Genomic DNA, 12,432 nt, shown 5'->3' with positions numbered 1-12,432 from the left:
CTGGCTGGTGTGTTTATGGGCATATTCAGTCTCTCCCTATCCCAGTCTGTTGTCCCCGCATGCTTCGAGATGGCCACCATTGTTCCTGTTCCCAAGAAAGCTAAGGTAACTGAACTAAATGACTATTGCCCCTTAGCACTCACTTCTGTCATCATGAAGTGCTTTGAGAGACTAGTCAAGGATCATATCACCTCCACCCTACCTGATACCCTAGACCCACTCCAATTTGCTTACCGCGCCCACAACCGCAGGGCTCTCCAGAGGGTAGTGCGGTCTGCACAACGCATCCCCGGGGGCAAACTACCTGCCCTCCAGGACACCTACAGCACCCGATGTCACAGGAAAAAAAGATAATCAAGGACAACAACCACCCGAGCCACTGCCTGTTCACCCCGCTATCATCCAGAAGGCGAGGTCAGTACAGTTGCATCAAAGCTGGGACCGAGAGACTGAAAAACAGCTTCTACCTCAAGGCCATCAGACTGTTAAACAGCCATCACTAACATAGATACGCTGCTGCAAACATACAGACTCAAATCTCTGGCCACTTAAATAAATAGACTTAATAAAGGTATCACAAGTCTCTTTAAATAACGCCACTTTAATGTTTACATATCCTACATTACTCATCTCATATGTACAGTGGGGCAAAAAAGTATTTAGTCAGCCACCAATTGTGCAAGTTCTCCCACTTAAAAAGATGAGGCCTGTAATTTTCATCATAGGTACGTACACTTCAACTATGACAGACAAAAATTAGAAAATAAAATCCAGAAAATCACATTGTAGGATTTTTAATGAATTTATTTGCAAATGATGGTGGAAAATAAGTATTTGGTCACCTACAAACAAGCAAGATTTCTGGCTCTCACAGACCTGTAACTTCTTCTTTAAGAGGCTCCTCTGTCCTCCACTGGCACCTGTTTGAACTTGTTATCAGTATAAAAGACACCTGTCCACAACCTCAGTCACACTCCAAACTCCACTATGGCCAAGACCAAAGAGCTGTCAAAGGACACCAGAAACAAAATTGTATGCCGCCATGCTCTGGACACTACGCTGACAGACACAGCAAACCTTCTTGCCACAGCTCGCATTGATGTGCCATCCTGGATGAGCTGCACTACCTGAGCCACTTGTGTGGGTTGTAGACTCCGTCTCATGCTACCACTAGAGTGAAAGCACCGCCAGCATTCAAAAGTGACCAAAACATCAGCCAGGAAGCATAGGAACTGAGAAGTGGTCTGTGGTCACCACCTGCAGAACCACTCCTTTATTGAGGGTGTCTTGCTAATTGCCTATAATTTCCACCTTTTGTCTATTCCATTTGCACAACAGCATGTGAAATTTATTGTCAATCAGTGTTGCTTCCTAAGTGGACAGTTTGATTTCACAGAAGTGTGATTGACTTGGAGTTACATTGTGTTGTTTAAATGTTCCCTTTATTTTTTTGAGCAGTGTATATTTTCTTGTGAAACAAACAAGAAATAAGACAAAGAAACTGAACTTGAGCGTGCATAACTATTCCCCCCCCCCCCCCCCCCCCCCCAAAGTCAATACATTGTAGAGCCACCTTTTGCAGCAATTACAGCTGCAAGTCTCTTGGGGTATGTCTCTATAAGCTTGGCACATCTAGACACTGGGATTTTTGCCCATTCTTCAAGGCAAAACTGCTCCAGCTCCTTCGAGTCGGATGGGTTCCACTGGTGTACAGCAATCTTTAACCTGTTTGGCGTGCAAGCCCGACGTCGGTACACTTATGACAACAGCCAGCTCAAAGTGCAGGGCGCGAAATTCAAAAGATATTTTTTTTAAATATTTAACTTTCACACATTAACAAGTCCAATACAGCATATGAAAGGTACACATCTTGTGAATCAAGCCAACATGTCCGATTTTTAAAATGTTTTACAGGGAAGACAGAATATGTAAATCTATTCGCTAACCACGTTAGCAAAAGACACCACTTTTCTTACTCCATCAGTTTTTTACTCCATCAGTAGCTATCACAAATTCGACCAAATAAAGATATAAATAGCCACTAACCAAGAAACAACTTCATCAGGTGACAGTCTGATAACATATTTATTGTATAGCATATGTTTTGTTTCGAAAAATGTGCATATTTCAGGTATAAATCATAGTTTACATTGCAGCTACAGTCAGAAATTGCACCGAAAGCAGACAGAAAAATTAGACACCAACGCCAAATAACTAAATACTCATCATAAAACATTTCTGAAAAATACATAGTGTACAGCAATTGAAAGACAGGCATCTTGTGATTCCAGACAATATTTCCGATTTATCAAGTGTTTTACAGCGAAAACACAATATAGCGTTATATTAGCGTAGCCACAATAGCCAGAAACACTTGGGCGCCGACGACCAGTTCACATGCACGACAGATATTAGAAATAGCATCATAAAATGTTTCTTACTTTTGGTGATCTTCCGTCAGAATGTTGGACAAGGTGTCCTTTGTCCAGAACAGTCGTTGTTTGGATCTGGAACGGCAAATTTCCCTCTTGATTTAGCATGGGCACTTGCCAAGTGGCACGGATCTCTCCAACGTCAACAAAGTCAGAGAACGGAACACGGCAAAACTCCCGAAAAAATTTCAATAATCTGATTAAACTATATTGAAAAAACAACATACTTTACGATGATATGGTCACATGTATCAAATAAAATCTAAACCGGAGATGTTAGTCGTCCATAACGACAGCTAAACAGAAGGCAAATCCATGTCCCCTTTCGCGCGCTCCAGAAACAGGAAATGGACGGTCACGTCATACAAAGAGCTTTAATTCCACCTCAGACCAAGATAAACACGAAATTTCTTCTCTCACCGCCTCTTGACAACCAGGGGAAGGTGTATGAAGTGTACGTAGACTCTTACGTATCATGCCCATGTATAGGCAGGAAGTTGAACAGAGCATCGATTTCTGACATTCCACTTCCTGGTCAGGAAATGTGCTGCAGAATGAGTTCTGTTTCACTCAGAGAAATAATTCAAACGGTTTTAGAAACTAGAGTGTTTTCTATCCAATAGTAATAATAATATGCATATTGTACGAGCAAGAATTGAGTACGAGGCCGTTTGAAATGGGCACGATTTAACTGGCTACTCAATACTGCCCCTTGCAGCCATAAGAAGTTAAGTCATACCACAGATTCTCAATTGGATTGAGGTCTGGGCTTTAATTTGGCCATTCCAAGACATTTAAATGTTTCCCCTAAACCACTCGAGTGTTGCTTTAGCAGTATGCTTCTGGTCATTGTCCTGCTGGAAGGTGAACCTCCATCGCAGTCTCAAATCTCTGGAAGAGTGAAACAGGTTTCCCTCAAGAATTTCGTAGTATTTAGCGCTGGCCATCATTCCTTCAATTCTGACCAGTTTCCCAGTCCCTGCCGATGATAAACATCCCCACAGCATGATGCTGCCACCACCATGCTTCACTGTGGGGATGGTGTTCCTGGGGGGAAGAGAGGTGTTGGATTTGCGCCAGACATAGCGTTTTCTTTGATGTCCAAAATACTCAATTTTTGTCACATCTGACCAGAGTACCTTCTTCCATATGTTTGGGGAGTCCCCCACATGCCTTTTGGCAAATGTGTTCGCTTATTGTTTTCTTTAAGCAATGGCTTTTTTCTGGCCACTCTTCCATAAAGCCCAGCCATGTGGAGTGTACGGCTTAAAGTGGTCCTATGGACAGATACTCCAGTCTCTGCTGTGGAGCTTTGCAGCTCCTTCAGGGTTATCTTTGGTCTCTTTGTTGCCTCTCTGATTAATGCCCTCCTTGCCTGGTCCGTGAGTTTTGGTGGGTGGCCCTCTCTTGGCAGGTTTGTTGTGGTGCCATATTCTTTCCATTTTTTTAATAATGGATATAATGGTGCTCTGTGGGATGTTCAAAGTTTGGGATGTTTTTTTTTATAACCCAATCCTCATCTGTACTTCTCCACAACTTTGTCCCTGACCTGTTTGGAGAGCTCCTTGGTCTTCATGGTGCCGCTTAATTGGTGATGCCCCTTGCTTAGTGGTGTTGCAGACTCTGGGGCCGTTCGGAACAGGTGTATATATATATATACTGAGATCATGTGACACTTAAATAAAGTCCACCTGTGTGCAATCCAACTAATTATGTGACTTCTGAATGTAATTGGTTGCACCAGATCTTATTTGGGGGCTTCATAGCAAAGGGGGTGAATACATATGAATGCACAACTTTTCTTTTTTTTTTTTATATTATTATTTGAATTTTTTTCAAACAAGTCATTTTTTTTCACTTCACCAATTTGGCCTATTTTGTGTATGTCCATTGCATGAAATCCAAATAAAATTCCATTTAAATTACAGGTTGTAATGCAACAAAATAGGAAAAATGCCCTGTACATAGATTTTTCTAAAGGCACACGTAGCCTACATATCAATTCATACACACAAACTATCTAGGTCAAATAAGGGAGAGGCTTTGTGCCGCGAGGTGTTGCTTTATCTATTTTTTTAAACCAGGTTTGCTGTTTATTTGAGCAATATGAGATGGAAGAGTTCCATGCGATAAGGTCTCGATATAATACTGTACGTTTTCTTGAATTTGTTCTGGATTTGGGGACTATGAAAACACCCCTGGTGGCATGTCTGGTGGGATAAGTTTGTGTGTCAGAGCGGTGTGTAAGTTGACTATGCAAACAATTTGGGATTTTCAACACAATGTCTCTTATAAAAAGAAGTGATGCAGTCAGTCTCTTCTCATCTCTTAGCCAAGAGAGACTGGCATGCATAGTATTAATATTAGCCCTCTGATTACAATTAAGAGAAAAACGTGCCGCTTTGTTCTGGTACCAGCTGCAGCTTAACTTGGTCTTTCCTTGCAGCACTGGACCACACAACTGGACAATAATCAAGATTAGACAAAACTAGAACCTGCAGAACTTGCTTTTTGGAGTGTGGTGTCAAAAACGCAGAGCATCTCTTTTATTACGGACAGACCTCGCCCCATCTTTGCAATCACTGAATCTATATGTTTTGACCATGACAGTTTACAATCGAAGGTAACACCAAGTAATTTAGTCTCAACTTGTTCAACAGCCACACCATTCATTACCAGATTCAGCTGAGGTCTAGCACTTAAGGAATGATTTGTACCAAATACAATGCTCTTAGTTTTAGAGATGTTCAGGACCAGTTTATTACTGGCCACCCATTCCAAAACAGACTGCAACTCTTTGTTAAGGGTTTCAGTGACTTCATTAGCTGTGGTTGCTGATGTGTATATGGTTGAATCATCAGCATACAGTGGGGCAAAAAAGTATTTAGTCAGCCACCAATTGTGCAAGTTCTCCCACTTAAAAAGATGAGAGAGGCCTGTAATTTTCATCATAGGTACACTTCAACTATGACAGACAAAATGAGGGGGAAAAAATCCAGAAAATCACATTGTAGGATTTTTAATTAATTTATTTGCAAATTATGGTGGAAAATAAGTATTTGGTCAATAAAAAAAGTTTATCTCAATACTTTGTTATATACAATTTGTTGGCAATGACAGAGGTCAAACGTTTTCTGTAAGTCTTCACAAGGTTTTCACACACTGTTGCTGGTATTTTGTCCCATTCCTCCATGCAGATCTCCTCTAGAGCAGTGATGTTTTGGGGCTGTTGCTGGGCAACACGGACTTACAACTCCCTCCAAAGATTTTCTATGGGGTTGAGATCTGGAGACTGGCTAGGCCACTCCAGGACCTTGAAATGCTTCTTACGAAGCCACTCCTTCGTTGCCCGGGCAGTGTGTTTGGGATCATTGTCATGCTGAAAGACCCAGCCACGTTTCATCTTCAATGCCCTTGCTGATGGAAGGAGGTTTTCACTCAAAATCTCACGATACATGGCCCCATTCATTCTTTCCTTTACACGGATCAGTCGTCCTGGTCCCTTTGCAGAAAAACAGCCCCAAAGCATGATGTTTCCACCCCCATGCTTCACAGTAGGTATGGTGTTCTCTGGATGCAACTCAGCGTTCTTTGTCCTCCAAACACGACGAGTTGAGTTTTTACCAAAAAGTTATATTTTGGTTTCATCTGACCATATGACATTCTCCCAATCTTCTTCTGGGTCATCCAAATGCTCTCTAGCAAACTTCAGACGGGCCTGGACATGTACTGGCTTAAGCAGGGGGACACGTCTGGCACTGCAGGATTTGAGTCCCTGGCGGCGTAGTGTGTTACTGATGGTAGGCTTTGTTACTTTGGTCCCAGCTCTCTGCAGGTCATTCACTAGGTCCCCCCGTGTGGTTCTGGGATTTTCTCACCGTTCTTGTGATCATTTTGACCCCACGGGGTGAGATCTTGCGTGGAGCCCCAGATCGAGGGAGATTATCAATGGTCTTTTATGTCTTCCATTTCCTAATAATTGCTCCCACAGTTGATTTCTTCAAACCAAGCTGCTTACCTATTGCAGATTCAGTCTTCCCAGCCTGGTGCAGGTCTACAATTTTGTTTCTGGTGTCCTTTGACAGCTCTTTGGTCTTGGCCATAGTGGAGTTTGGAGTGTGACTGTTTGAGGTTGTGGACAGGTGTCTTTTATACTGATAACAAGTTCAAACAGGTGCCATTAATACAGGTAACGAGTGGAGGACAGAGGAGCCTCTTAAAGAAGTTACAGGTCTGTGAGAGCCAGAAATCTTGCTTGTTTGTAGGTGACCAAATACTTATTTTCCACCATAATTTGCAAATAAATTAATAAAAAATCCTACAATGTGATTTTCTGGATTTTTGTTTCTCATTTTGTCTGTCATAGTTGAAGTGTACCTATAATGAAAATTACAGGCCTCTCTCATCTTTTTAAGTGGGAGAACTTGCACAATTGGTGGCTGACTAAATACTTTTTTGCCCCACTGTACATGGACACACATGCTTTGTTTAATGCCAGTGGCAGGTCATTGGTAAAAATAGAAAAGAGTAGAGGGCCTAGAGAGCTGCCTTGCGTTACATCACACATTTACATGTTTGACATTAGAGAAGCTTCCATTAAAGAAATCCCTTTCAATTCTATTAGATAGCTCTGAATCCACAATATGTTAGAGGTTGAAAATCCATAGCACAAGTTTTTTCAACAACAGGTTATGGTCAATAATATCAAAGGCTGCACTAAAATCTAACAGTACAGCTCCCACAATCTTATTGTCAATTTCTTTCAACCAGTCATCAGTCATTTGTGTCAGTGCAGTACATGTTGAGTTCCCTTCTCTATAAGCATGCTAAAAGTCTGTTGTTAATTTGTTTACAGAGAAATAGCATTTTTTCCAACAGTTTGCTAAGAGCTGGCAGCAAGCTTATAGGTCTGCTGTTAGATCCAGTAAAGGCCGCTTTACCACTCTTGGGTAGCGGAATGACTTTGGCTTCCCTCCAGGCCTGAGGACAAAGGCTTTCCTCTAGGCTCAGATTAAAGATACGACAGATAGGAGTGGCTATAGTCAGCTACCATCCTCAGTAGCTTTCCATCGAAGTTGTAAATGCCAGGTGTGTCATTATTGATCAATAACAATTATTTTTCCACCTCTCCCACACTAACAAAATTCCAACTTAATGTGTTTCTTTCATTATTTAAATGTTTTATGCATGAATACAATGGCTCACTGTTCGTTGTTGGCATTTCCTGCCTAAATTTGCCAACTTTGCCAATTAAGTAATTGTTAAAATAATTGGCAACATCATGGTTTTGTGATGAATCAGCCATCTGATTAGATGAGAAGATGGAGTTGAATTTGATATTTAATTAACATTGTACAATGAATGGATTCACATACAAGGCATAAAGCATTACAAAGTATACTTTAGAGATGAAACGGTATGCAAATTTCATATCACGATTAGTGACAAATTATCACGGTTATCAGTATTATCACGGTCTTATTAAAATGTACTGATACACTGAAATCATTTCACCAAGTTATATTGAAAGCCAACAAACAACAAATACAATTAGCAGCACTATGCACTTTTTGTGTGCATAAACATTACAATTATAACATTAACATTAAAGATAGTGCCATGAGAGGTAAGTTTCCTTAGTGCAGGTTTAAATGAGCAAATAAGCAAATAAACTTAGCAGCACTCACTTTGTAGTGAGGCACGGCAACCTTCATCAGCCTCAGAAAGCCTGGCCTCTCAACAATTTGAAATGGCATCATGTCCTTTGCAATGTAATATGAAAGGGCTGCTTGAGCATTTTTTGATGTGGGTGCATAAGCAGCCTGCCTTTCACTGGGTTTGTCTGCTGCACGCCCACTCTGTAAACAACGGAATAGCAAACTTATTATTATTGGTGTTACATTATATAATTATTATTCTCACACACACAGTCTATCTTCTGTGTTGCATTTGAGTATATGCAATGACCCCATGCACAATTTACATAAATACAAATGAGTCTTAAGTAGACCGTGATAGTAATTGCAATGATCCCAACAATTTACATAAATACAGGAGTCTTGTGTAGGAGTCTATAGTGTTCCTCCTGTTGGAACACTTTTACGACCAAGTCGACGACTGACGGATTTTAAATGAACAAAATATGTTTGTTGGGTGACTAAACTACATAACATGTTATCGTGTGCAATGGGCGAATAGACTCTGCAGACACACGACACATACAGCAGAAGAACATGTAGTGTTTTTACAAGAGTAGGTTCCACTGAAAGCTTCAGTTTACATTATTGACAAGCTATTAGCAAGTTACAGACAAACCATGACATTTTCCCCCATTCTGAAGTCCCCACATCATGCATTGAGCTAAAAGTTAACTTAACTTGCATTCACTATAAAGTGGTGGTCACAAAGATGACTCGAGATTTGAAGTGTTGCCCCCTTTCGCAGCGATTTTTTTGTTGTTGTTGCATGTTCTACATACAAGGTGACCATCTTCGATTAAGTTTCCTTCAGCACTCTTGTAAAACCCAAAATATGACCACACTTAAGATTTGGTACTCGTATAAGACTGAAAAATCTCCCGAGCGCTGTCACTGCCTTCCGCCATGTTTTCACACAAAACAAAACCCACGTTGCGTGCTGCGCCTACGTCAGACTGTTGCTAACTTTGGTTGATGCTGGACAGTATTTACAGTGAGTTTTTCTAACCGTGGTAATCAAACACAGTTTTAATGCTAATTAAAATTGGTAACGGTAATACTCATCGTCTGGAATTTTACTGTGGTTTATCGTGAAACCGGTAACCGTTTCATCCGTAGTATACTTAAAAACATGAACAAAGAGATGCCTATTAGGCCTAAAATCCTAGGAAATTAGAATTGATCATACAACCTACCTCCATGAACTGGATACAGGATGAGAGGGAACAAAGGCATTTATTTCCATTTATAACATCTGAAGGTGTAACCTTTCAACTCAAAATCAACCACTATTGATTAATAAAACAATACCAAGTTTACAGAAACCTGAACACTCCCAGGCCCAATCACCACATGGTGTCACAGCATCTAAGAGCTTGTGTGTGGGATGAGACCAATGTAAATGAGACGGAATTCCTGAGAGGACCATTAAACCCCCTTGCCTAGAGTAATTCAGAGTTCACCCTGTACAGATCCAAGTTACCACAGAGATAATAAACTCAGCAAAAAAAGAAACGTCCCTTTTTCAGGACCCTGTCTTTCAAAGATAAGTTGTAAAAATCCAAATAACAACACAGATCTTCATTGTAAAGGGTTTAAACACTGTTTCCCATGCTTGTTCAATGAACCATAAACAATTAATGAACATGCACCTGTGTAACGGTGGTTAAGACACTAACAGCTTACAGACGGTAGGCAATTAAGATCACAGTTATGAAGCAATTTGCTTTCTACTGACTGAATAACACCATGGTCTGGGGTGGTGTCACAGCATCATCGGACTGAGCTTGGTGTCATTGCAGGCAATCTCAACGCTGTGCGTTACAGGGAAGACATCCTCCTCCCTCATGTGGTACCCTTCCTGCAGGCTCATCCTGACATGACCCTCCAGCATGACAATGGCACCAGCCATACTACTCGTGCTGTGTGTGATTTCCTGCAAGATAGGAATGTCAGTGTTCTGCCATGGCCAGCGAAGAGCCCGGATCTCAATCCCATTGAGCATGTCTGGGACCTGTTGGATCGGAGGGTGAGGGCTATGGACATTCCCCCAGAAATGTCCTGGAGCTTGCAGGTGCCTTGGTGGAAGAGTGGGTTAGCATCTCACAGCAAGAACTGGCAAATCTGGTGCAGTCCATGAGGAGGAGATGCACTTTAGTACTTTGTATCTGGTGTGGCCACCAGCTGCATTGACTGTTACTTTTGATTTTGACTCCCCCTTTGTTCAAGGACACATTATTCCATTTCTGTTAGTCAAAGGAATGACTGTGGAACTTGTTCAGTTTATGTCTGTTGAATCTTTTTATGTTCATACAAATATTTACATGTTAAGTTTGCTGAAAATAAACGCAGTTGACAGTTTCTTTTTTTGCTGAGTTTAAATCCATATACATTCCTTCGGAAAGTACGCAGACCCCTTGACTTTTCCCACATTTTGTTACCTTAGTCTTATTCTAAAATTGATTACTTTTTTTTCCCTACGCAATCTACACACAATACCCCATAATGACAAAGTGAAAGCAGTTTTTTATTTTTATTTTTTACAATATATTAAGAATAAAATACTTATTTACATAAATATTCAGATCCTTTACTATGAGACTCGAAATTGAGATCAGGTGCATCCTGTTTCCATTGATCATCCTTGAGATGTTTCTATAAATTGATTTGAGTCCACCTGTGGTAAATTCAATTGATTGGACATGATTTAGAAAGGCACACACCTGTCTATATAAGGTCCCGCAGTTGACAGTGCATGTCAGAGCAAAAACCAAGCCATGTGGTCGAAGGAGTTGTACGTAGAGCTCAGAGACAGGATTGTGTCGAGGCACAGATCTGGGAAAGGGTACCAAAAAATGTCTGCAGCATTAATGGTCCCCAACAACACAGTGGCCTCCATCATTCTTAAATGGAAGAAGTTTGGAACCACAAAGACCTTGCACAAGCATGGTGGTGGCAGCATCATGCTGTGGGGATGTTTTTCAGTGGCAGGGACTGAGACTAGTCAGGATGGAGGAAAAGAACGGAGCGAAGTACAGAGAGATCCTTGATGAAAACCTGCTCCAGAGTGCTCAGGACCTCAGATTGGGGTGAGGGACAACGACCCTAAGCCCACAGCCAAGACAACGCAGGAGTAGCTTCGGGACAGGTCTCTGAATGTCCTTGACTGGCCCGGACTTGAACCCGATCAAACATCTCTAGAAAGACCTGAAAATAGCTGTGCCGCAACGCTCTCCATCCAACCTGACGGAGCTTAAATTAGCAAAAATTTCGAAACTCCTGTTTTTACGTTGTCATTGTGGGGTATTATGTGTGGATTGATGAGTGGGGAAAAAGGGGGATGGAATACTTTCCGAAGGCACTAGAGTTATCCTCAGGAAACAAGTTTCAGATGGATACCAAACATGGATACTATAGTATTATTCTGTCACAATAGTCAGTCCTCTGGATACTGTAACAGAGATACATTTTGTCCTCTCAGAGGGAGAAGGGCTGATTATCCTACACTGACCTCAACTACTTACCAAAACTACTGACCACTATGGAGCGCAACTACTAACCACAACTACTGACCACAACCACACCGCTACTGACCACAACCATACAACTACTGACCACAAAACTAATGAACCACACACCCAATGACTACAACACCACAACTTCTGACCACGAAAATACTTTTAAAGAGCTGTCATCACTAGATTCGCCGTCATATTTATCTCCCCAAATAATAGCCGATAACGCTCTAATCATTGCATCATTCAACTAAATCATCTTTAGATTTTTCTTGATTTAATACAAGCCTAAATTGTGACACCGAACTTTAATGTGTGCATGGTGATTTTTTTTATTTTTCTGTTTTCTTACTTAGTTTTAGAATTATTGAGATTATGTGCTTATTTCTGTGCATAGATACCTCTATGCAACACTCTCGCTGTCGAATAAAATATACTGGGGAACTGGGGCAGGCGAAATGCCAGTGCTGTGTTGCTGCATCATTCAAAAAGTTAACTCGACTAGTTAGCTAGCCAAGCCACATTAAGATTTGCCGTCACCAGGAGCTCTCTGCCTAGGTAACCTCATGGCTAGATAAAGAGGCTCATATAGTTGAGTTGACTATGTGATTTATGTCTGCTGTGATTTGCTTTGGGGATTTTGTGTTCTAGGCCAGGGTTTCCCCAAACTTTTTCACTCGGGCCCCCCTTTCTCTTGTCGTGTTAGTCATTGCATACCTTAGCTATTTAAAGCTCTTTAACTCCAGATCAACTAGCCCATGTCAGTTAATGATTCAAAAAATAAATAAT

At 41.2% G+C, this 12,432-nt stretch overlaps 1 protein-coding gene across 2 annotated transcripts in view; it reads left to right on the top strand.

Annotated features, from left to right (window-relative positions):
* LOC120064988 (protein MTSS 2-like) overlaps window positions 1-12,432 on the top strand; it is a 118,382-nt gene that overhangs the window by 87,030 nt on the left and 18,920 nt on the right. The window lies entirely within an intron of this gene.

The sequence above is a fragment of the Salvelinus namaycush genome, chromosome 20 (assembly GCF_016432855.1).
Source record: "Salvelinus namaycush isolate Seneca chromosome 20, SaNama_1.0, whole genome shotgun sequence".
Classification (NCBI taxonomy): Eukaryota; Metazoa; Chordata; class Actinopteri; order Salmoniformes; family Salmonidae; genus Salvelinus; species Salvelinus namaycush.
This window is presented reverse-complemented; position numbering and strand designations above follow the sequence as displayed.